Source organism: Nannospalax galili, unplaced genomic scaffold (assembly GCF_000622305.1).
Source record: "Nannospalax galili isolate Female #2095 unplaced genomic scaffold, S.galili_v1.0 scaffold186, whole genome shotgun sequence".
NCBI classification, from domain to species: Eukaryota; Metazoa; Chordata; class Mammalia; order Rodentia; family Spalacidae; genus Nannospalax; species Nannospalax galili.
The window spans coordinates 10,343,073-10,367,183 of NW_008358774.1; the positions used below are offsets into that span (position 1 = coordinate 10,343,073).

At 41.9% G+C, this 24,111-nt stretch overlaps 1 protein-coding gene across 11 annotated transcripts in view; it reads left to right on the forward strand.

Moving 5' to 3' along the window:
- Positions 1-10,870: 10,870 nt before the first annotated feature.
- Epb41l2 (erythrocyte membrane protein band 4.1 like 2) overlaps positions 10,871-24,111 on the forward strand; it is a 229,656-nt gene continuing 216,415 nt past the window's right edge. For 8 of the 11 annotated variants that reach the window (XM_017795336.2, XM_029558164.1, XM_029558165.1 and 5 more), the window contains exon 1: positions 10,914-11,052. The gene's annotated coding sequence lies outside the window, so the exon portion shown is untranslated. Of the gene's footprint in view, positions 11,053-24,111 lie in introns of all 11 variants that reach the window. The other 3 variants (XM_017795339.2, XM_017795341.1, XM_008822132.3) reach the window with 1 other exon arrangement.

The window sequence follows — 24,111 nt, forward strand, 5'->3', positions numbered from 1 at the left end:
TTTTTTAAAAAAAGAAAAAAAAGGTTGTTTGGGATGTTCTGTATGATATACACACAAAAAAGCAACAATTTTTTTTTTCAGAGCTGGGGACCAAACCCATGGCCTTGCACTTGCTAGGCAAACACTCTACCACTGAGCTAAATGCCCAACCCCTTAAGCAACACATTTTGAAAAATGAGTTATAAAAAAAAAAAGAGAGGTCTATCTGATAAGTGGCTAAAAGATAGCTGTTTTTCAATGAAGACTTTAAAAGGTAGAAGGGATTGAACCAGTGTACTATAAATTCTGGAAGACTACAGATGCCAGTCCAGACTATAACCAGCTAAAGTATCTGTCATAATCAGAGCAGAAAGAAAAGACTTTCCACCATAAAAGCAGGTTAGAGAAATTTATTGCCACCAATCCAGCCCTGTAGAGGTTACTAAAAGAAATAAATACTGTAGACTAAAGAAAATGATTAATGGATCCAAGAGGTGACAGAAGAAGCAACAGCAACAAAAAAAACCAAACAAAGAAATGAAGAAACACAATGCTAGATCAGTAATTAAACAAAGGAAGACTAAGAAAACAAATACCACACAAACCACAAAATTACAAGATTCCATACACATTTTTCAATAATAACTTTGACATCAATGGTCTCAACTCCCCAATCAAAAGTCACAGACCAGCAGTTTGGATTTTAAAAGAGCATCTGTCATTTTGCTGCTTCCAAGAAACACACCTTAGCACCAATGATAGAAACTACCTTAGAGTAAAAAGATGAGCAAAGCTATTCAAAGTAAACAGAACCAGGAAGCAAGCAGGAGGTGCTATTCTAATATCTGACAAAACAGACTTCAAACCAAACTAATCAGAAAAGATAAAGTCACTTCATATTGAACAAGGGAACAACCCATCAATAAGATATTACAACACCAGCTATGGTGGTGCATGCCTTTAATCCCAGCACTTGGGAGGCAGAGGCAGGCAGATCTTTGTGAGATCAAGGCCAACCTGGTCTACATAGTGAGTTCCAGGTGGGGTGGGGCTACAGAAGACCCTGTCAAAAAAAAAAAGGAAGATATTACAATCCTAAACATATTTGCACTAAACTCAGGTATACTCTACTTCATAAGCAAATGCTACTAGACATAAAGCAACAGATTAACCCCCAACACATTAATAGTAGAAAACTTCAACCTCCCAATTTTACCAAGACAGAATATTTAGACAAAAAAATGAACACAGAAAAAATGGAGTTAAATTACATCAGAGATCCAATGAACCTGACAGATGTCTATAGAACATTCCATCCAAGCACTAGAGAGTATACAGTCTTCTCAGTAGCCATGGAATGTTCACTAAAATAGATCACATATTGGGACACAAAGCACCTCTCAGCAGGTATAGGAAAACTGAAATAACTCCTGGTATCTTACCTGACCACAATGGAATAAAGCTAGATATCAACAGCAATAGAAACCACAGAAAACACACACAGTCATGGAGGTTGAAAAACATAGTATTAAATGATGAATGGATCATTGAAGAAATAAAAAAGGAAAATTAAAAATCTCCTAGAACTTAATGAAAATCAAAACACAACATACCAAAAAATCTATGAGATAAAATGAATGCAGTCCCAAGAAGAAAGCTTATAGCTCTAAGTACCTCCATTAAAAAATCAGAACGAACCCAAATAAGTAATGATATTCCTTAAGGCCTTGGAAAAACAAGATTGAACAGCTTCCAATAGAAGGGGAGAAGTAATCAAGATCAGAGCAGAAATTAGTGAAATAGAAATGAAAAACAAAAACAAAGCCCCACAATGTATCAGTGAGATGAAAAATTGGTTATTTGAAATAATAAGATTGACAAACCTTTAGCCAAATTAACCAAAAGAAGAAAATGCAGACACACATTAACAAAATTAGAGATAAAAAGGAGATATTACAGCAGATACAAGTTAAATCCAGAGAATTGTAATAATGTCCTTCAAAAACCTATATTCCACCAAAGTTGGAAAACCTAAAAGAAATGATTGAATTTCATAACACATAGGACCTGCCAAAGTTAAACCAAGACGAGTTAAAAAAAATTTAAACAGACTCATCACAAGTAGTGAGATTGAAACAGCAGTAAAAACCCTTCCAACCAAAAAAGTGTTGGCCCGGGCCAGGTGTGGTGGCACACGCCTTTTAATCCCAGAAGCAGGGCAGGCAGATTGATGTGAGTTCAAGGCCAGCCTAGTCTACATAGCGAGCTCCAGGCCAGTTGAGGGTACAGGGAGACCCTGTCTCAAAAAGACTTCCCCCAAAAAGTGTTGGCACAGATGAATTTACTGCAGAATTTCATCAGACTTTTAAAGAACTAAAACTGATTCTTCTCAAACTATTTCCTATCACAGTCCCTCCCTCTAAGGCTCAGGGATCATGTTTGAAGAGGAGGTAGAAAGATTGTAAGAGCAAAGGTAGTGGATAACTGCTGCAAAACAGTTTATGAACATGACAAGGATGTTGCCCACATGAACTCACAGTGGCTGTGACAGTATGCACAAGACATGTATGTACAAGATCAAGCCAGGAAGCCATTCCAGCATGGATAGGAGAGGGACTCACAAAGTCCCACTCTTAGATGAGGAGCTATTGGCTACTGATGACTGCTGAATGAGAGAGAGTCAGTTTTCTTTAGGGATGTGACCCCTAGGCTATCCATGCTCTAGTCGATAGCCATATGTCCATGCACACAGAGGCAGCACCTAGTACACTCAGTGGGGTCTAAGACAAAAAAGAGAGCCCAAGGGGGCTGGAGAGATGGTGAAGAGCATTGGTGGCTCTTACAGAGGATCTAGATTCGATTCCCAGCACCCACATGGCAGCTAACAACTATCCCTAACTCCAGACCCATGGGCATAACACAGGTGCCCTTACATACATGCGGCCAATACACTCATATAAAAGAAAAACAATAAATAAAATATTTTTTTTAAAAAGAGCCCATGAAGTTGGAAAAAAAAAGTGGTGAGTTATAAGGGAGCAGTTGAAAGGGAGGGAATGTGGAATATGATGAAAATCATATGTACGTATGTAAGTATGAAATTTGCAAACAATAAAAAAATAACACCAGACATGGAGGTGCAAGCCTTTAATCCCAGTACTCAGAAGGCAGGGGCTGGAGGATCTCTGTGAGATGAGGCCAACCTGATTTACATAGCAAGTTCCAAGCCAGCTAGGACTACAGGGAGACCCTGTCTTTCCCCTGCACTCCAAAAAAGAATGGAAATAATGCCATGAAAAATAAAATAACATCTTCTGGGCCTGCATGGGCTACATGATACATGTACATGTTTCAATCTCTCCCCTAGGGGAGAGAAAAAAGATTGACAAGTAGAAATGATTCACACACTGCAACATTTAGGGATGTCTTTTCTTATAATAACATTATTATATCCTATTATTTATACTTCTATCATCTCATTATTTTGCATGAGTATTTTAAAGAGGATCCATTTGTGGCTGATCAACATTGTGTATGTGTGTGTGTGTGTGTGTGTGTGTGTGTGTGTGTGTGTATGGTTTATAGCCAGAGGAGGGTGTCAAATGTCCTCCCCTATCACTCTTTGTCAACTTATTCCTTTGAGGCAGGGTCTCTCCCTAGAGCTTCTTTGCTTAGGCTGGTAGCCAGCAAGCTCCAGTGATCCTCCTGTGTCATCTCCCACAGTGGTAGGGTAGGGTTACAGGCACTTGGGAGACTGTGCTTGGTGTATTATGTGGATGCTGGGATCCCTCATGGTTGCATAGTAAGTACTCTTTATTTTTGTCAAATGGAACATGTTTTATTTTCTCCAGGTGAGGGTACACAGGCCACTGTGCCCTTGGATCCAAGGACTTTGTATAGGACATCTTATAAATGTAGCTTCTTGCCAAAATTGGCTTACATCCAAAATTGGATTACATCACTTTACTCTTGGGGTCTCTGGACATCCAGTGTCAATTACTTTGTGCTGACTCATAGCCATCCAGATGTCTAGCCTTAGCCATCTTGGTGCATGCCAGAAATCCATATGAGTACCATATTGTCTAAACATAAACAGGCCCTCACTGCCTTGATGTTCTACAGTCTTTCCTTTTCAGATAGCAGGTGCTTTAACAGGCCCATAGGGGAAAATATAGGGAGCAACCATATATGATCAATAAAACAGGTTATACCTCCTGAGATTAGGATGGTCCTCTTTAGGCTAGTGGAGATGTAATTTCATCATTGATATAGGGGGTCTTCAGTCACTGTTGCTTGGGGAATGCCTGGGCACATACCAGACATGGACATTACACATCTCTTCCCATGAAAGGCCTAATTTCCATCTGGATTTACCTGTGTCTTGGTCATACTTTGTACATCCCAAGTCATCAGTGTAGGGATCCACTGTACACTGCTCAACCTGAGCACACACGACGGGGATAGGCCTCATACATGACTATCAGTCATACAGCCTTCAATTCAGCTCACTGGATACTTTGCCCAACTCTTATCCCTGTCCAGATAATGTCGGTGGACAGCTGGATGCCTCTGCTATCCATGTGGCCTGTGGCCTCCTGCTGGAAACATCAGTGTACCAGACTTTGGCAGCAGAGTAGACCCTTCTCAATAGGGACTTGGCTCCATGGGCTCCATCTCTTGGAGACCCATGTCTGGCATTGTTACATATTCTTCCGGTCCCAGGACCTCCTGTTCTATAGCTGTTAGGGAACTACTACTTGGTATTCTCCTCTGGTCTAGGTAGACTCTTCACCTAGCTAAAGTAGAGGTTTGGGCCTTCCCTGACTTTGGAGAGATTGTCTAAGACTTTTCCCATCTAGCAATTGGGTATATTGCATTCACTAGGACTCCGGCTCTTCCTGTGATAGTTGCATCAGCCTGTACAAGCTGCTGTTTCTCAATATGAGTGTAATGGGTCTCAGCTCCCTTCCACACTTGTGGCCAAAATCCTATGTTTATTCACTCACCTCTTTCCCAAACATTGCCATAGTTCCCTATCCAAAACCTGTGTCAATGGTTACATTCAATTCAACTAGCTGGGGTCTAGTTGATGGTCCTAAGCATTTGTGCTTGGTCAGTAGCCTCCTTGGCAGCTATAAATGCTTGTTCAGCTGCCTCAGTCCAGTTCTATGTTACTTCTTCTTATTTTATTGTTATTTTTATGTGTATGTGTATACTGCCTGCATGTAGGTAAGTACACCCATGTCGCACAATGCCCATGGAGAACAGAAGAGGCTTTCGATCCCCTAAACTGGAGTTACAGATCGTTGTTAGCTGCCATGTGGGTGCTGGGATTCAAACCTGGGTCTTCTGCAAGAACAGTAAGTGTTCTTTAAACTCTGAGATATCTCTCCAACCCCCTATGTTACTTCTTTTACATAAGGTATTCAAGGAATCACCCTGATATCTGGGACACGTGGGGAATGAATATTCTCCAATAACCCAACAACCCCAGAAAGGTTTGTATATCCTTGACGATCATTGGCTGAGGAGATGCCTGAACCTTGTCAGTTATAGCCTCTGGTATAGCTTTGGCCCTACCTGACCAGACAACTCCCAAGAATTTGACAGACAAACCAGGCCCTTGCACTTTGGAGTTACTGGGCAGCTCTCAGACTCAAAGCTACAGATTCCAAAATCTACAAGAGAATCAGAGCTTAGAACAATATTATTAATATAATGACACAATGTAACTGTTTGGGGCCATTTCCAGGACACCAAGTCCTGAGTCACCAATCGATGACAAATGGTGGGGCTGTGTAGACACCCTGAAACAAGACAACAAATGCCCGTGGCCGACCTTCCCAAGTGAAGGCAAATTTTTCTTAACTCTCCAAGGTAATGCCAATGGAGATAAAGGCATCTTCCAGATTCCGCATAGTGGTATGGACCCAAAGTCAAAGTCAACTGCTCCATTAAGCCCATGATGGATGGCACCGCAGCCTGCGTGGTGGAGTCAACTTACTCAGTTCTCTGCAGTTCAGTCATTCTCCATGCTCCACCTGGTTTCTTAACTGACACAAGGGGGAGCTGTAAGGGCTCCACAGTGCCCACACTATACCAGCTGCTTCTAAGTGCAAAATAGTCTTAGGAACCTCTTTCTGTCCCCCAGGTAGCCAATACTGGTGTACTTGAACCACCCTCCTGGGGGCTGGCAACACTTGTGGAGGGTGTTATAGTCCTTACACAGTCTAAACTCACCAGCAGTCATTGGAAGGTTGCCAGCCCCCACCAAATATCCATCCCTGAGGTATATTCAACTACTAGAGACATACACTGTATGGGTACAATCCACAGGTTCCCAAAGTTACAGTCACTGACTTGCCCTCAATTGTGAGGCTGCCATAGCCATCTGTGTATACAGTCAATCCAGGAAATGAATCTGGGTTTCCATGGACTAAAGCTCCAGTATCAACAAGGGACAACACTCTCTGCATAACCAATGATTAGTCAGTTCAACATGAGGCCTCTGGTCCTCTGGAGTCCACACGAGCTGGGCACCTCAGCCCCAATTCTGGCCCAAATGTGTGAGAGTCTACATGGTACAGTTGCCAGAAAAATCTTAGAGGTATACCTCACATGCTCCTGCTGGCCTGGGTTTCGGGTCCAGTTTTTTAGGGAGCCCCTGGTACTGCTGAGCTGGCTTTAGTTGGTTCTACAGGGCTAACAGCACCTCATTTGGGTGGTTACATATCTTCTCCATATCAGTTCTAGCTAGAATGAGGTCTGCTCACATCTGGGCGTGTGCCCATGTTTTGCCCCTGGGGACTATCTAGGTGGCTCATACTGCTGTCCCTTTCTCTTCCCATGTCCCTGAGGGCTGCCATTGCTGTGGTCACCTCCTGTGTATGATGACCTACATAGTGGTTAGTACCACAGCCAAAAGTTCCAAATATATTTCCTGGAGCAGTGGCTAAGCTCAAATCCCTTCTTCTGTTAGTAAAGCACTCTAGTAGTGAAGCCTGGGCCATGGGACTTTATATCAAACATGGCCTGGTGCATTCCTAATTCTCAGATTATCTGCATCAAATCCATGTAAAAATCCTGATGACTTACTGTCTCTGGTGACTCATCAGCATCCGCTCACAGCAGATGGGCTCCAGCTGTTACCTAACTCTTTAGCCAGTGTCCTACCCAAGTCTGTGGTCTCAAGAATTGCAAGCACTGGCTTAGAGAGGGCTGGGTGGTGATAAAAGCCAACTTTTCCACCTCCGCAGTTAATGAGCAACCAAGCTGGGACTATCTCCCCTCTTCCCAGCCTATCTGTACTGCTTTCCCAGCTCTTGCAGTTCTGTCCTGGCACAGGGAGTGTAGGAGCTATGCTCTGTAGCTGTCCTCTGCCCTTGAGCCTGATTATTCTGACCCAAGGGCTACTCTGTCTTCTGCCTCTATTTTCTGCCAAATGATTCGTCTAGGATGTAGTGGCAGGTGGGGCATTTTATTATACTCTGTCTCACCTTTGGTAGAGGGGTCCTGTGAAGGTTACATTCCAAATCATATAATCAGGAGTCCAGCTTCTCCTTCACAGCTTGCAGCTCACACACCCAGCTTCCCACTGCAGGGCATCTTCATGACCAACCTTCAGTGCAATCAGGAACAACCAGCCTATTTTTCCAGTCATTATCCATTTCTTTCTTGGCAAGGCATCTGCCAGGACCCCTAAAGCCTTTTCCAAGGATACAGGGGTTCTGGCCGCCTCATACCAGTTTTCTTCTGGGTCCCAGGAGGTAAGAATGACCACCACAGGATATGTGCTATGTTTGGGCCACTTCTCCACTTGTCCCTTGGCCATTGGGGAAGATGGTTCAAGCACTGGCCATCATGCCCAAGTACCTGAGTTTGATCTCCAGAACCCATGTGATAGGAGAGAACAAACTCCTGAAAATTGTCCTCTGACTTCCAGACATGCACACATACATAGTAAAAAAAAAAAAAATTAACCTCAGTTTTTGATTTTTAAACAATTACCTATCCAGGGTGAAAACTGGCAGATTCCCCTATAAGGCTCTGTCATGGTAAACCTGTGAAATTTGGTTGGTTTCTTCCATTCTTGTGTGGTCCTTGGTTTCAAGATCTCTCTGTGAGATGAGGCCAGCCTGATTTACATAGAAAGCTCCAGACCAGCTATGACTAGGGGGAGACCCTGTCTTTCCCCTGCCCTCCAAAAAAGAATGGAAATGATGCCATAAAAAACAAAAACAAAACAAAAAAACCACCTTCTGGGCTGGAGAGATGACTCAGCAATTTATTAGCACTGCGCACTATTGCAGAGGACCTGGGTTCGATTTTCAGAACCTTTGTGTTGGTTAACAACTGTCTGTAACTCCAGTTCCAGGGGATCCAGTGCCTTCTTCTGACCTCTGTGGGCACTGTAAGACACGGGTACATTTACACATATGCTGGCAATACACTCATACACATGAAATAAAAAATAAATAAAATATTAAAAAATCATCTAATAGGTGGAGGCCAGCCTTTATATATTTAGTAATAACCTTTTAATCACCTTAAATCATTTCTTCAGGCTAAATGTTCTTGGCTTCCACATAAAGGACAACCCAATTCATTTATGAATATAATTATCTCATTAATAGTCTTAAAAAGTGGCATAGTGCCAGGTGTGGTGGCACACGCCTATAATCCCAGCACATGGAAGATGGAGGCAGTTTTTGCTACATAGTAAACTGGAAGCCAGCATGGGCTACATGATACATGTACATGTTTCAATCTCTCATCCGGGGAGAGAAAAAAGAGTGACATGTAGAAATGATTCACACACTGCAACAGAGAATATTTAGGGATGTCATTTCTTATAATGTTATTATATCCTATTATTTATACTTCTATCATCTATTATTTTGCATGAGTATTTTTAAAGAGGATTAATTTGTGATTGATCAACACTGTGTGTGTGTGTGTGTGTGTGTGTGTGTGTATGGTGTATAGCCAGGGGAGGGCGTCAGGTGTCCTTTGCATCACTCTCTGGCAACTTATTCCTTTGAGGCCCGGTCTCTCCCTGAACCTAGAGCTTCTCTGCCTAGGTTGGCAGCCAGCAAGCTCAAGTGATCCTCCTGTGTCACCTCCCACAGTGGAAGGGTTACAGGCACTTGGGAGACTATGTCTGGCATATTGTGTGGGTGCTGGGATCCCTCATGTGGTTACACAGCAAATATTCTTTTTTGGGAGGGGTCTTTTTGAAACAAGGTCTCTCTGTAGCCCTCAGCTGGCCTAGAGCTCTCTATGTGGACCAGACTGGCCTTAATCTCACAGAGATCTGCCTGCCTCTGCCTCCTGAGTGCTGGGATCAAAGACATGCACCACCATACCTGACTTAAGTCTTAAGTTTTCCAAAAGCTCTTGTGTTGAAAGATTTGTTTCCCAGCTGATGATGTTATTGGGAGGTGGGAACTTTTGCATGCAGAGCCTAGCTGGAGGAAGTAAGGTCCCTGGGATATGCCATTAGAGGGTATGTTGGGACCTCAGACTCTCTCTCTCTCAATTTTTGCTTCTCAGCTTCCATGAGGTGAGATGATTTGCTTCATTTGCATCCTGCTGTAATGCTTGGCCACCCACCCAAAGCAATGGGCCATGTGACCATGGATGGAAACCTCTGACACTATAAGCAGAAATAAACCGTCTAAGTTATTTATCTCAGGTATTTCCTCACAGCAGTAGAAAACCAGCACACATTCTCAGGTCCTCCTTACCATATCTGCACATAATCAGGATTCTACTGTGTTAGCACATACCATAACAAATTTAACTTGTGGACTGTAATCAAGTAAATCAACTCATGTTAAATGCCTAGTACCCAAAGTATGCAATGAATGCTGGCTATCATAATAACTTTATTATATACAAGAAGAATTATAGCAAATAACTTATCTCCCAACTTTTTGATGTAGTAAAGATGGTACCTGCACCGCCTTTTTCACAGGAGTAATGTGAGGGTCACGTGACAAAACAGATGACTGTTGTTTTATGTGGAAAACATTCACACAGATGTCACCGTGGTTTTATTTGATACTGCTAATTTTATGATGTTTAAGAAAGAAAAAGAGACTTTGGCAGAGGTGAATCACTAAAGCTCTTAGTAGGGTGGGAAGAAGCAAAGGACAAGAGGTACATGGGGGGGCAGATGCTGGAGGCAGTGAGCTGACATTGACAGTTTGACATCTAATGCTCATAAAAGACAAAAAAGTAGAATAAAAGATCGAGGTCTAATTGTACAAAAGACTCGGGGGAGGCTCCCTCTTTCTGTAACTTTCCGCAATTTGACCCAAGTTAGACTTTTTAAAAGGCACGGCCTTAGCCCTGTCATACTTTGCAATCCAGGTTTCTAGGCATCTGCCAGGAGAAATGCTACTGACTTAGGGCTGAGCATCAAAGCCCCTCTCCTCCACGGGGTTTCCCCAATCTCTCCAGTCTGTCCCACAAGAAGAATAAATGGTTTCTTTTCAAGCCTTTTCTGTGAAAGCACTTCTTTCACTGTAGACTGAGGGGAACCCAGTTTTCCTAATTCTATTATTTCCTGGACCTGCTTTACTGTCTAGGCACCCAGTGAAGGTTTAGTCAGTGAATGCACTTAGAAGAAAGAACTTTTAGAAGTTGAGAGGGCATTTAAGGCCAGGATTCTCAGAAAGAACGCCTCGCATACATGCATTAGCTGACATTATTTCGAGGGTCGCTTTGAGGACGAAATGCGCCCCTGCAACCGGGCACTGGGCCGCAGAGCTTGGGCGGCAGAGCTGCGCAAATCCCGCGGGAAGGGCCCCCTCCCACCCCGGGCGGTGCCCTTGGGCGTGGCCAACCCGCTGGGGGCGTGGTTTCCGCGCCGGGGAGCTCAGGCGCGGGGAGGGGCTTTCCGCCACGAGGGGGCGGGGCCTGCGCGGAGAGTTCTCTGACGGCCCCAGCCAGGGAATTTCAATTTGAAACCTAGCGGAGGGAGGAGGCGGCTGCGCGGTGGCGCGGCGGGACGGCGGCTGGAACGGGTCGGGTCCCCGGACTAGCGAGCTCGTTAGAGGCGGCGTCCGGGTAAGCAGGCGTGCGGGCTGCAGGGCGGCGGGTGGCGGCGTGGGTCGGGTGTACGCGGGGCTGCAGGGGCAGAGCAGCTTTTCCCTCAGGCTCCAGCCGGGAAGCCGACCCTGGGCAGGAAGCGGCGGGACTGTCCTCCCGGGGCGGGGGAGGGGGCCGGCTGCGGGGCTGGCTGCGGTCCCTCGGGCCGCGTGACCGGGTTCCCCCCGCGGGGCTGAGTTCTCGCTCCGCTGCGGCCTCTTCGCCCCGCGACACGGTGAGGACCGCGCCGTCCCCCCCGGGGTCACGCGTCCGGGCCCCGCCGAGCTGCAGCCGAAGCATCCGGCTCCGTCCCCGGCGCGGGGCTCGGTCGCTCGGGGGCGGGAGGCACGAGCCCACGGCGCGCGTCGGGACTGCGGGAGCCGAGGAGGGCGCAGCGTCAGCCCTTTGCGGGGCGCAGGTCGGCCCGGCGTGGGCGAGAGACCCTGCACCCCGCCACCGGCGCTGTCTGGGAGCTGCGAAGACGCAGCTGGTTTTCTCCTGTGGTCCTTTTTCTTGGCGACTCCCAGGCCGCCCGGTCACCGTCGGCTTCGGATTTTTTCCTGTGCTGGGAGCTGAGAGTTGGGAGCGATTTTAGCCGAGCTGCTAAATCTGGGTGGCGTTGAGATTGGCGACAAGGGACCCACATGCTCCATCCCAGACGTTGCCCAGCTGGGACGTCTGCGATGGACGTTAGTTATTATGCCTCCCCAGATGCCAACCTCTGGTGAGGCCGGGGGGGAGGGGAGAGAGAGAGAGAGAGAGAGAGAGAGAGAGAGAGAGAGAGAGAGAGAGAGAGAGAATAGAAGTGATCCCGCTTTAGAGTGCATGTTTTGGGGAAGTGATCTCTGCGTGGAGCCTTCTGAACAAACTGAGGGCGCCCTTCAGAAAATTTCCCCATCACCAAACATTGCCCCTAGCTTTTAGAGCCCTGGGTGGGTGGAACCCAGAGGAGCTGTGGGTCTATTTTATAGCTCTTATCTGAATCACGGCTTAGTCTCTTGAACTTTCTTGCGTGTGAAATGTGTGTACAGGGCATTTTGTTCTTGCTGCTGTGATTAGCTTTAAAGGAAATGGCTTTAGCAGTTTTCTTAATTATTTTTTTCCTTAATCTTTTTTCTCTTGTTCTTTCATGGGAATGTGTTCGTGTTATTTCTGTATTCTCCATCTCCTTATAATACTGCATTGACAATTAGTTTTTTAGCTTGCCCTCTCACGCTTCCCCATGGGTTTGAGGGAAACTTGAGTCAGTTTCTTGCCACTGGGGGATGGGGTTTAGGATTCTCAATATTTGTACAGGTTTTCCTGTGGGGAATGAATTGCATTTAGTGCTATTCAGCTTGTTTGCAGCCTTCTGCTCTGAGAAGTTACTGGTTTGCTGTTGCAGCCGCTGATGCTGATGGGGGTGCGTTGTAATGCAATCTTGAATCCTGGTCAGGGCCTTCCCACTGAAGTCAGTAGTAGTCTTGTGTGCAGACTGACTGCTGAGAACAAGAGGCAGCTCATTAAGAGTAGTAGGAGGGGACCGTGTCTTTCCTTTAAAAACATCCCTCTTAAGAAAGACCTAGTCATAACAGTTCTTTAATCTTTTACCTCTAGAAGTAGGGCACTGCGTGCAAAAATCTTCCAAAGAAAATGTGTGGATGGATTGAGCCACCATCCCTTAAACCCTTAAGATCTAAATTAGATGGGGATTGTTTAAAAGAATCAAAAGTGATAGGTCATTACTTACCATTTTGCTAGACTTTCAGCAACCACGTTTGTTATTTAAGAAACTTACACTGCTATGAAACATTTTGCACTAATTGGGTATGCATATTTAAAATCTGAAATTTTAAGTTCAACTAGAAAGAAGCCAACTTGGAACTTTAGGGAAAGAATCTGAAGGGAGGCTCACCAAAAACGACCTGCAAATAGAAAACAAGGAAACACAGAAGTCTTGCTTACTTTGAGACATAGCTTTAGGATAGTCTGCTCATGTACACCTTTCTATGTTCCTTGCCAGTCGGTTCCAGGGAGAGCCATCCTTAGATTTGGAAGAACCCTGAGTTTTGCAACTTAGCTTTGTTGATCTGAACTGGTGAGCTTGTTAGATCTTTTGCTTTTTAATGTAATGTTCTTGTGGTTTACCCTTTCCAAATTACCAGTTCTAAAGAATTGGAGTTTAGAAAACCTAACTGGTGACCAGAATGTAAAAGTAGATATTTAAAAATCAGAACCATGTCCATGTGTACTACCCAACTGCTTGCTTTCAACTAAAAATACTTAACGAAGATGACAAAGCAGTCCTCAACCAAAATATTTATTGGCAAATTTTCTCTGTAATTAGTAATACTGTATAGTTAGGTTTAACATCAAGTTCTAATCTGAATTACCACTCTCATATTACTGTGGCTAGTGACTTACAAGTTGGTATTTTTTTGGGGGGGGAATGTGGGATTTATATTTTATATAGCGACTAAACGTTGAAAGTTTGATTTTGTTTCTGTTTCCACAGTAAAGCAGTTTTTCTTATTTTTGAATGGAGGTAGGTATGGGTAGTGTTAAAAGTATGACTTGCTAGCTGTTGTTCAAAATGAGGCAGTAGAAGATTGTAGAGATCAATACAGGTTGCCTTTCTGAAGCCTGTACTGTTTACTTGGAGAAAACAAAGGAAATGTGCCTATCTCCTCTGCTCCACCTTTATTTAGAACTGTTTCCAGTGGGCTTGTGTTTTTTTTTTTTTTTTTTCAGTTTCAGAATTGTTGTACCTAACCACTGGGTACCCTTAACAAATTTAAAAGCCTCAAGTAAATGTTTATGCTGGCTTCAGTAGTCAGGAAATATGAGCCAAACCCTAATTTACTGCTCTTTTATAGAATCTTGGAATCTCAGGGCTGAACTTTTAGAAGTCCACAGATCCATTCTTAGCTCCTAGCTCTTGGCCCTCCTCTCCTCTACACGCAGACATTTCTAGCCTCTTTGGAAGATCCGAGTAAATGGGAGATTTGTATATGATCTCTGCACAGATTGCAGACAGAGCATCCTTTGGGAATGCCATATTTTGGCATAAACCAGTAACTTGGTAGCTAGATGATTTCTCTCTTCTGTCTGGGCAGCTCCCCAGACTAATTCTAAGATGGTGTGAATGCCTTGTGTCATTAACTGTAGGGGAATGTCACCACAGAAGCGATCAATAGTGTAATTTAGAAGTTACAAGTAAGCCAGGAAAGGAAACAAATAATCATCTCTAGAATCATTGAAGAATGGATGATAGATAAAACTTTTTTGGGTAATTTTTCTATAAAGTGTGTGTATATTTTGTATGAGAGAGGAGGAAATATATGCCTATATATTATAAAGGTGAGGAACCTTCACACTATACTTAACAAACAAATAAGGATTTATTCACTGAACCTTTTTGAGTGTGTGTATTTTATAAAACAGGGTCTCATGTAGCCCAGGGTGGCTTTGAACCTATTATGTAGCCAAGGCTAACTTTGAACTTCTGATCCTCTTGCTTCTACTTACATAAGTCTTGAGATTCCAATTGTGTGCCTTGAAAACTGGAGTTGACTTTGTAGAAACTGATTATAGCTTATGTAGAAATATCATGTAATTAACAAAGAGGTCTTGCTTTTTAAAAATTGTTGGATATATTTCCCCCTTGGTTTTTGGTTGATTTGGGACCTATATAGGTTTCTTAAATGTGTATTTCCATCTCTAGAAGAGTAAATGTGAATTTCAAGGTTTTCTGAATTTCCTTTTTTCAAATGATAATGTCTAACCAGGTTAGATCTATATAACCCACCAGTGCTTTCATACTGCTTCTGGCTTTGGTTTCTCAAGATGGAGATTGAGTTTCATATTCTCAGTTACTTTTAAGATGTGTTTCACTTAGATAACTCTTATTTTGGTAGTTTTAAATTTTAGCATATCAGAGACATATACCACACACAGACACACACAGATACCCAGACACCGAGACGCACACAGACACACAGACACCCAGATACACACACACGCACACACTCAGACAAGTCTCAAATAGTCTTTATGCTAATATGGAATAAATTAGAGAATAAGCTTCTGAGGTCCAAAGATTTTACTTTAGATAGCCAAACTTAAATTTTACATCTGTAACTAAATCTACCGTCTTGGGGATGTGATGTTCTTTCCAGGTTAAGAACCACAGGGCATAGAAAGGGTTTCAAAGAAATTTTTGGGCCCCTTTTATACATAGCACTTTATTACCTAGGCTGGGAAGTTCATGGCATGTAAGCCTAATCTTTCATGGTAAAATTGAAAAGTCTGTTTCTTCTTGCTTTGCTTTTAATAAGGCTTGACTATCAACCCTTGTAAAGCAATTTCCAGTTACTTAAAATACTTATGGTACCCTTTAGTGGCTTTTAAAAAGCTTGTCATATAGGCCAATTTTCAACTATCAACCTTCTAGGCCTTAATTCAATGTTTTCAGACCTCCTGATGAACTTCAGAGCTTGGCCCATCATAGTCAGAACGATAGTGCTGTGTTTCTTCATTTTTTAAAACTTCAGTCTTCTCCCAATATGGGTACCCATCTCAGTAGTTTAAGCACATTAAAATGTAATTTATATTTTGCTACAGTTGTTTTCTTTTTATCCAAAGAGGCTACCGTTTAGAAAAAAACCAAAAGCCAAACTACACACACACACACACACACACACACACACACACACCCCACACACACACACACACACACACACACACACACACCCCCGAAACAAAAAAAATCTCCAACAAAACAAAAGCAGGCCAGAAGGAAGCTTAGAAATTATTTAATTTGGACTCCTGACCCAAGGTTGGAGAAAGGGTTAGTGGGAATATGTTGCTTGGGGTATATACTTTAGCCTGCAAATCAAGCCTGAGTTATGTTTATGTGAAAGAGAGACTGAGATTCAGAGGTGGAGGAGATACAGAGAAAGAGATAAAATATGAATATGAGATTATTTGGGGAATCAGAAAAGACTACAGACTGCTGATCTAATTCAGTTCTTTTTAATTTCTTTTGAAACAAGGTTTCATGCAGACAAGGCTGGCCTTGAACTTGGTATGTAGTTTCTGTGGTGCTGAGAATCAGGGTAAGCAAGCACTGTACCAACTGAGCTACATCCCCAGATGTATTTCTTTAACTGTTAAGATTAGGGAGTCAAAGTTTTCAGAAGTATTCTTTTATTTCTTTATTTTTTGTTGTTCTGTTGTACTTCCATAATTTTTTCCCCTTCCCTGCCTCATTGTGCTTATTCCATTCAATTGAATTTTTTTTTTTTAAGATTTTAAAACTATTAAGCAGGATAGATTTAGTTGAGTTCTTTAGTTGAAACTCAATTCTGATACAGTCTTTGTTACTCATATTTTTACCTGTGAACTTAATATGACTGCTTTTAGTTCCACACACATTTCTTTTAGTGGGGTTGTTGACTGGAGAGGATTGCTAACAAGTCTGTACTATTGGTGCTGGCTAGGATACCACCATGTCAGAAACTTTGGACAAAATAATTCTCAAAGCCGTTTGTTTTGGGGATTGGGGTTGGGGGTGGTAAAAAAAGAATCCTACTTATGTTAAGAGTTCCATGAGGATTAAATGAGCCAGTGCTTGTAAAATGCTTCACATAGTGCCTGGCATCTGTGAAAATTGCAAGGTTAAGAAAAGATGTAGTGAGGTTACTTGTGAGTATGCACTAAGTACATTTTTTTGCAATGGTCAGGGACAGTTATCTGTGTGGACAGTCTGTGATATGAGGCTGGAATTTCCAATGGTTGAAACTCCTTTTCAAAACTATTTTAGTACAGTATCTTTTGAATTTTTGAACCTTTACAAAACTCTTGACTTAATACACTTTGTCCATCTTTTTTAGTAATGCACAGAATGATCGTTTATGGTAAAGCTATGAGGTCTGATTTCAACAACACAGGGACAATGCAGTCTTTCTGTGGTTGGCTGAGATGACTAATTCCAAGTATAAAATATGTGTACATATGCTGTGTTGTGACTTACTTTCTCTAATTGCAGTAAACTTGCTGTAATAAGGCTAATAGAGAAAGTTTTACTGATTGTTTAAACGTCTTCTTATGGTACTCAATTGTAGCCTTTATAAATCCAGTACACCTTTTTTTGTGTGTGTGAAGTAATGTTTGTAGACATATATTCCCCCAGTATAGTGTTTTAATTTTAAATTATCTGCCAACATTATGAAACTGGAATTTCACATAAATTATTTTTATTTTGGGTGGAAAACTTGGAGGGCAGTGGCAGCATGGATCCATGTTCTCCTGTAAGGACTGTCAGCCAGACTTCCCACTTTGGGCAGGTAATTCTTAACCCACATTGCCTTAGTTCCTGCCATTTTCTTTCATTTTACCTGTAGATATTTCATGCATTTGTATTAGGTGGCTGATTTCTCAGTCTATAGTTCTTTTACTAAATATTAATTGAAAGATGAACAAAAGCCTAGATCTGTATGGTGTAAAGTGGGTGTTGCTGGCAGTAGGGCTTTTCTGCTTCTTGAGCCAGCAGTCATTTCCTGCCTCTCCCTTTGTGAAGGATTTCTTTTGGGTCACCATCAGGGTCATAGTTAATCAATGTCCAGTATGCTGTAGGCCCTAAGTAACATATGGAAGTGTGTTTCTGGTTTGGATCTAGACTTCCTGACTTACTGTTCTTAAACAGTCTGCAACTGTGCCCTGTTTGTGTTATTTGGCTTTTTAAAAATACTTTTTCATTTCATCCTTTCATACTTCATTGTGTGTTTAGCCTATCTCTTCAGACTCAGAAATTATAAAGGAATTCAATTTAGGGTCTTAGGAATTGGCAGTGTTTTGATGAAGGAAGAGAATTTGGGGACCTATATGGACAAGCAGTGCTGGTTTATCATTTAAACATTGAAAAAGAACAGGGATTACATGACTTACAGAAGATAGAGAAAATTACGTGTATACCTTGTAAAAATGCCCACAAAACAAGAGTCTGACTACTACTTGCATCTCTGGGCATGGTGAGTTAATTATCTAGTTGTTCATTTTGATCATAACCAGAGGCCTGTAGTCAAAGGATGGAACAACCAGGGTTTCCATTTCTAGGCAGCAGCTTGAGATGTAAATTAGTCCTTCTTACATATTCACATTTTCGGAAGGGTCTCCTATGTCCTAGACTGGCCTCATGTATGGTGTAGCTGAAGTCCTGCTTCGGGTATCTTCTATATTTTGAGAAACTGTTTTGATACAGAATCTCATGTATCCCAGGCTGGCCTCACTCATTATATAGCTGAAGATGAGCTTGAACTTCCCATCCTCTTGCCGCCACCTCTCAAGTATTGAGATTATGGGTGTGTACCAACTACCATACCACACCTGATTTATGTGGTGCTGGTAATCAAACCCAGGGCTTTGTGCATACTAGGCAAGCACTGTACTACTGAGCTACAGCTACAACCCATGAAAAATCTTTTCAATTTTCTTTTTGTTGTGATTTTTCCTTTTATTTTCAGTTTCTAGTAGTTGAAACAGTTTTATAAATGGAACTGGAGGGGCTGGAGAGACAGGTCAGCTGTTAAGAGCACTGGCTGCTTTTGCAAAGGACCTGGGTTCAGTTCTGGTACTCACATGGCAGCTAACCCTCTATAATTTCAGTTCTAGAGGATCTAATGCCCTCTTTTGGCCTCTGTGGGCATTGCATACATAGGTACACATGCAGGCAAAACACTCATACACATAAAATAAAAATAATAAATAAAATTTAAAAACTTAATTGGAATTCCATCACCACCCTAAACATTCAACAGTGTCAAGTGTCCAGTTGTCAGTATTAAGATCTTTTCTTTTTTAAAATGTTTGTGTGTGTGTGTGTGTGTGTGTGTGTGTGTGTGTCTGCTTATATGCTTGTGGGTGTTTTTGAAGGCCAGAAGAGGGTGTCAGATCTCCTGGAGTCATAGGCAGTTGCGAACTACCTGATGGGGGTGATGGGAGCCAAAGTGGGTGATGGGAACCAAACTCTGGTCCTCTTCAAGAGCAGAAGTATTCTTAATCACTGGGCCATCTCTCTGGCCCCAAGAGCTTTGATTTTCTTAAGTGTCAGTTTTTTAGATGGGAGGACTGAGACAGTTTCACTATGTGGCCCACATGGACTTCGAACAAGCCTTTTGTAGCTCAGGCTGATCTCACTCTTCTGTGTAGCCCAAGCTGTCCTTGAATTGATGATCTTCCTGCTGCCGCCTCCTGAGTGTTAGGATCTTGAGCATATGGCCACAGTGCCCATCTAGTCAAATGTCTATTTAATGGTCAGTTTTGAAAGAGTTTCTTTTGATCAAGATCGGGTAGGGATCCGTAAGTAACATTTCATTGATAAGGCTTCTGCTTAGATTTAGTTGCCGCTTGAGTTCTTATTTTTCCTTGCAGTTTGTTCATTGAAGAAATTTAATTGATTGTCCTGTATGGTTAGCCACAGTTTGAATTTTGATGATTTCAACCCTTTTGTATAGTTAACCTGTTCCTCTGTCCTGTATTTTTAGATTTGTAATTGGATGTAGAAGAAGGATCTAAGCTTCCTTTCTCCCATTTCTGCATGATTACTCCATAGGTGTAGGCTTTTATTTAACACATGTTGATTAAATTAGTTTTACATTAATGGTGTGTGTGTTTATGTCTGTGGGTTCCCACATGCCATGGAGTGCCTGTCGGGGTGAGAGGACAGCTTAGAGGAATTGATCCTCCTTCTGCCATGTGGGTTCCAGGGATCGAGTTCTCAGGCATGGTGGCAAGGGCTTTTACCCACTGAGCTGTCTTCCTGGCCTACAGACTTCAAGACTATGATGCTATCACATTGTGGATAAGCTCATTTTATGCTTATGGGTTGGCTTTGTTCTAGGTTCCATTGCAGGTAATTCATAAGACCAAGTGCATCCATAATCAATAACAAGGTAAAAAAAAATGCTCCAGAAAACAAAACCAAAAAAAGTGAATGACTGTTTTGGAGTACAGACTATAAACCTGTACTTTATAGATATTAATATTCCTAATCCTTTGGAATAGCTGATAGGCTTTTTATTTTACAGATGAAGGCAAGGCTTGAAAATTAAATGAGTTATTCAGTACATCCAGTTTATGTGTGGTTAAAACGTTAATTTTGCTTGCCAAGGCTGGTAATTGCTTAAGTTATTTGATGCTGTTTCTAAGAACTTTATTTTAGAGTTTGTTGGCATCTCCAGCATCTAACTTTCATAGACAGGCTTTCTTTCCTGGCTGGTTTTGTGCCTCCTACTTTCTTTGGTAAGGTGTGATCTTGAAGCATTGTGTACCAAGTATACTGACTACTGCTTTCAGTTGTGTAATTTTAATTTTTATTGTTTTGGCTGCTGGTAATTGAACCTGGGGCCTCAACGCATGCTAAGCACACCACAGAGCTATTTTTCCAGTTTTGTGATTTTGGAAGCACACTGAAGTGGGGAATTGACCATCTTGTTTTCTGTAATATTTTTCATCTTTTTTTTCAACATTAGAAAAATATGCCAAAGTATAAGACACACAAAATGTGGCTCTCTCCCTTTTCCAACCAGTTTTTCCTTTTATGTGGTTTTGCACTTTTTGCTATTTAATTTAAAGTTCAAATGACACTCCCTAGAGTACTTTTATGAGATTAGAAAGTCAGGTAATATTTTAGGAATTAACAATAGAAGCAGCAGGCCAGTGCCCTAACTCTTCTGACAACTCTCAGCTCCCCAGAGGCCATCATTCTCAATACTTTTGATTTTGTGTTCTGGTGTGTTTGGTCTCTAAGTAACATAATTTTCTTGTTTCTTGACTTATAGAAAATAATAAAATAGTTTTTTCATTTTGTTATTTGTTAAAGGCTTCTGTATTTTCTAAGAGAAGAGGACATATTGGAAGTCAAAACCTTGATTTCACAGACGTTTAATGGCCTCTGTCTGGTCTTCTCAATTCTTGTGAAGGTATTTTTGTGCATGAATAGTTGTTTAAATAGATGTTTTTTGGGGGGGACAGCATTTGAAAAACCTTTGCTGCTGTATTGTTTCTTGACTTAGTACATTTTAATTAGTATTGACTATATCTGGATTAGAGTTAGTCTGTTTTACTCTTTTCTCGTATAGCCCCATGCTCTCCTTTTCTGTTCTCCACCTTATATAGAAGCTAAACCATGTAAAGTGCTTTGATTATACTTTTAAAAATACACTTTAATATTTTCTTTTACAGTTTTCTCCTGAAGATTGTTTTGTTTTTGGCTCATTCATTTGGTTTTCTTGGTGTCTGACCTTATTTCAGCTATGTTGGAAGCTGTAAAATTAAATTCCTGCCACTGGGGTCAAATATAATCTTTCAGGTTCATTTTATATATGTGTGTGTGTGTGTGTGTGTGTGTGTGTGTGTGTGTGTGTATGTATGCATGTGCTGGAGGTCAATCTTGGGTGTTGTTCCTCAGGAGCTGTCTACCTTGTGGACAGGGTTTCTCACTGGGTCCTGGGCTTGAAGATTAGACTAGGGTAGCTGCCCAATGAGCCTCAGGGAGCTATCCGTCTCCCCAGCCCTGAGATTACAAATGCATGTCACCATGCTTGGATGTTTGTGTAGTGCTGGGAATTGAATTCAGAGCCTCATGATTGCACATCAAATACTTTACTGATTGCACTGTCTCCTCAGCCTCTCCCTTCCTCCCTGTCCTTCTTGGTCCCTCTATTATCCTGGACTGTTTTATTTCTAAGACCTCTGTATAGCTAGCTATACTTAGGGAATTTCCTATTGCCCTGGGTCCCATGTCTCTTGGTGCCCCATATCTTGTATTAACTGAGTCTTGTATTAACTGATTTCTTATGAGCTTACCTAGTAGTTTTCTAAGAGACTTAAGTGGTAGATAAGTTTCTTAAGACCCATGTCTTAAAATGTCTTCTAAGCTAGCCATGGTGGCACACACCTTTAATCCTAGTACAGAGGCAGAGGCAGGCAGATCTCTGTGAGTTTGAGGCCAGCCTGGTGTACATAGTGAGTGAGTTCCAGGCTAGCAGGAATTACAGGGAGGCCCTGTCTCAAAAAGACCAAAAAAAAAAAAAAAAAAAAAAAAATCTACCATTTTCAGTGATAGTCAGTGATAGTTTTATAGTTTCTAAGTCAGTGATTACTACTTGTCCTCCAAGTGTGAGGGCATCTTCTGCAGCTTTCAGACGTCTCTATTTAGGTCTATGTTAACTCAGCCCTCCAAAGGTGCCTGGAACCTGCAATCCTAAGGCTCTCAGGACTTCAGTAATAAGCTGTTCTTATTAGGCCCCACTAAAACAGGAACCCAGGTTGCAACGTCCGCTCTACTAAGTCAGTTGTTTTGCATGTTTACTTTCCGTCTTCTACAGTTGTGTTGGGATAGCTCTTCTGCTGACCTGCCCCTCATTCTCTTTTTTTTGTTGTTTTGTTTCTTTCTTAGACTAGGTCAGTATAGCCCAGGCTGGCCTTGAACTCTTAGCTCTCTTCCTGCCTCAGCCTCCTGAGATTATAGGTGTGTACCCACCGACCTTCCAGCTTCCTCTCATGTGTTTTAAATTTATTGCTCCTTTCCTTATTGTCATTTTAGTGTGGCTTAAGGAGAGGATTAACCTATGTTCAGTTCCCTGGATTTAGGGTTTTTACATTGATTAAAAGTCAAGTTCAGAGGACTATTTGGTACTTAACATTTGATGAGAATTTCAGCCATAATAAAATTCCATTTCTTTTTCCATACCACTTATTGACTTCTGTTACATATAAAAATGGGCAGAAAAATCAGATGACTGAGTCAACATTTAGAATGGATGGGAGTGAATGATATCCTTGAACAGAATGGTGCTTCTTTTGAAGAGTTCAGTAAATGCATTATATAAATATGCTTCCTTGATATGTTAAGAACTAGTTCAGTATAAACGTAAATATTATGTATTTGAGGAATATATGACAAAACATAATAACAGATTTGAATATGTACCTATCAGAAATGACAGTGTTACTTTAGGATTTACTGCATTGTTTGCCTGTCTTTAAACTGGCAAATAGTTGCCATATATAAACTTGAATATTATTTGGGGATTAGGGAAACCTTTGGAATATTGTTAAGATGAAAATTTTCATGACTAAGTAAGGTGTAGGTGGGAGTGGGCTTCACACTAACGTGAATATACAGTTATTAAGGGATTTTGTGTATGGATTTTGGGGATGTTGAAACAAAAAATGGATTCTGAGTTGAGGTGGTAGGGGAGTAACGGCTGTGTGCTCTGAGCTTTCCAGTAAACGCCATGGTTGTGAGTTTATGATTCATGTTAAGTTGCCCAGTCGGTTTCAGAGACTGATGAATTGAAATGCTCTATTCCTTAGCAGAAAGTATATTGTAGGCAATAGATAAGGACAGTATTTCTCCCCAGATATGATGGCGTGCTGAATGACTGAGGTGTTCTGTAAATGAATCTGTTTTTAGCCCTTGAGGGATAGGCAGTTGCATACCAGGAACATGTTCTCAGGTCTCAAAACTGATTTCATTGATACTAGCCTCATGCCAAAGTGGGTGGGTATTTTTAAAGTAACTTAAGGGTAGGTATTAAATAGTTAATATAGGATTTGACGAACATTATAAAATTGGTGTACAAATAACTGAAGTTGGAAGTACGTTATGGGGCTGGGAATATATAGCTCAGGAGTCGAGCACTTGTTTAGTCAAACCTTAGGTGCATTGTCCCCAGGACTGCGAAAGGAAAAAAAGACAAGCAAGGTGGTGCCTGCCTGTTCCTAACACTCAGAAGATGGAGGCAGGATGAGCAAGAGTTCAAGGTCATCTTCTGCTACACAGTTTGAGGGCTTGCCTTGACTACATGAGACTTTTTTCCAACTTCAGTTATTTGTACACCAAACAAACCCCCATATTGGATAGGTTTCAAATATGATTTCCTTTGGTCATTGGTGTTTTATACTTTCTTTTTTCTCCTGATAACAGTGTAAAGCATTCCAAATGGCTGATAGCTGCTGTGTGGATGCTGGGAATTGAACCCAGGTCCTCTCTTG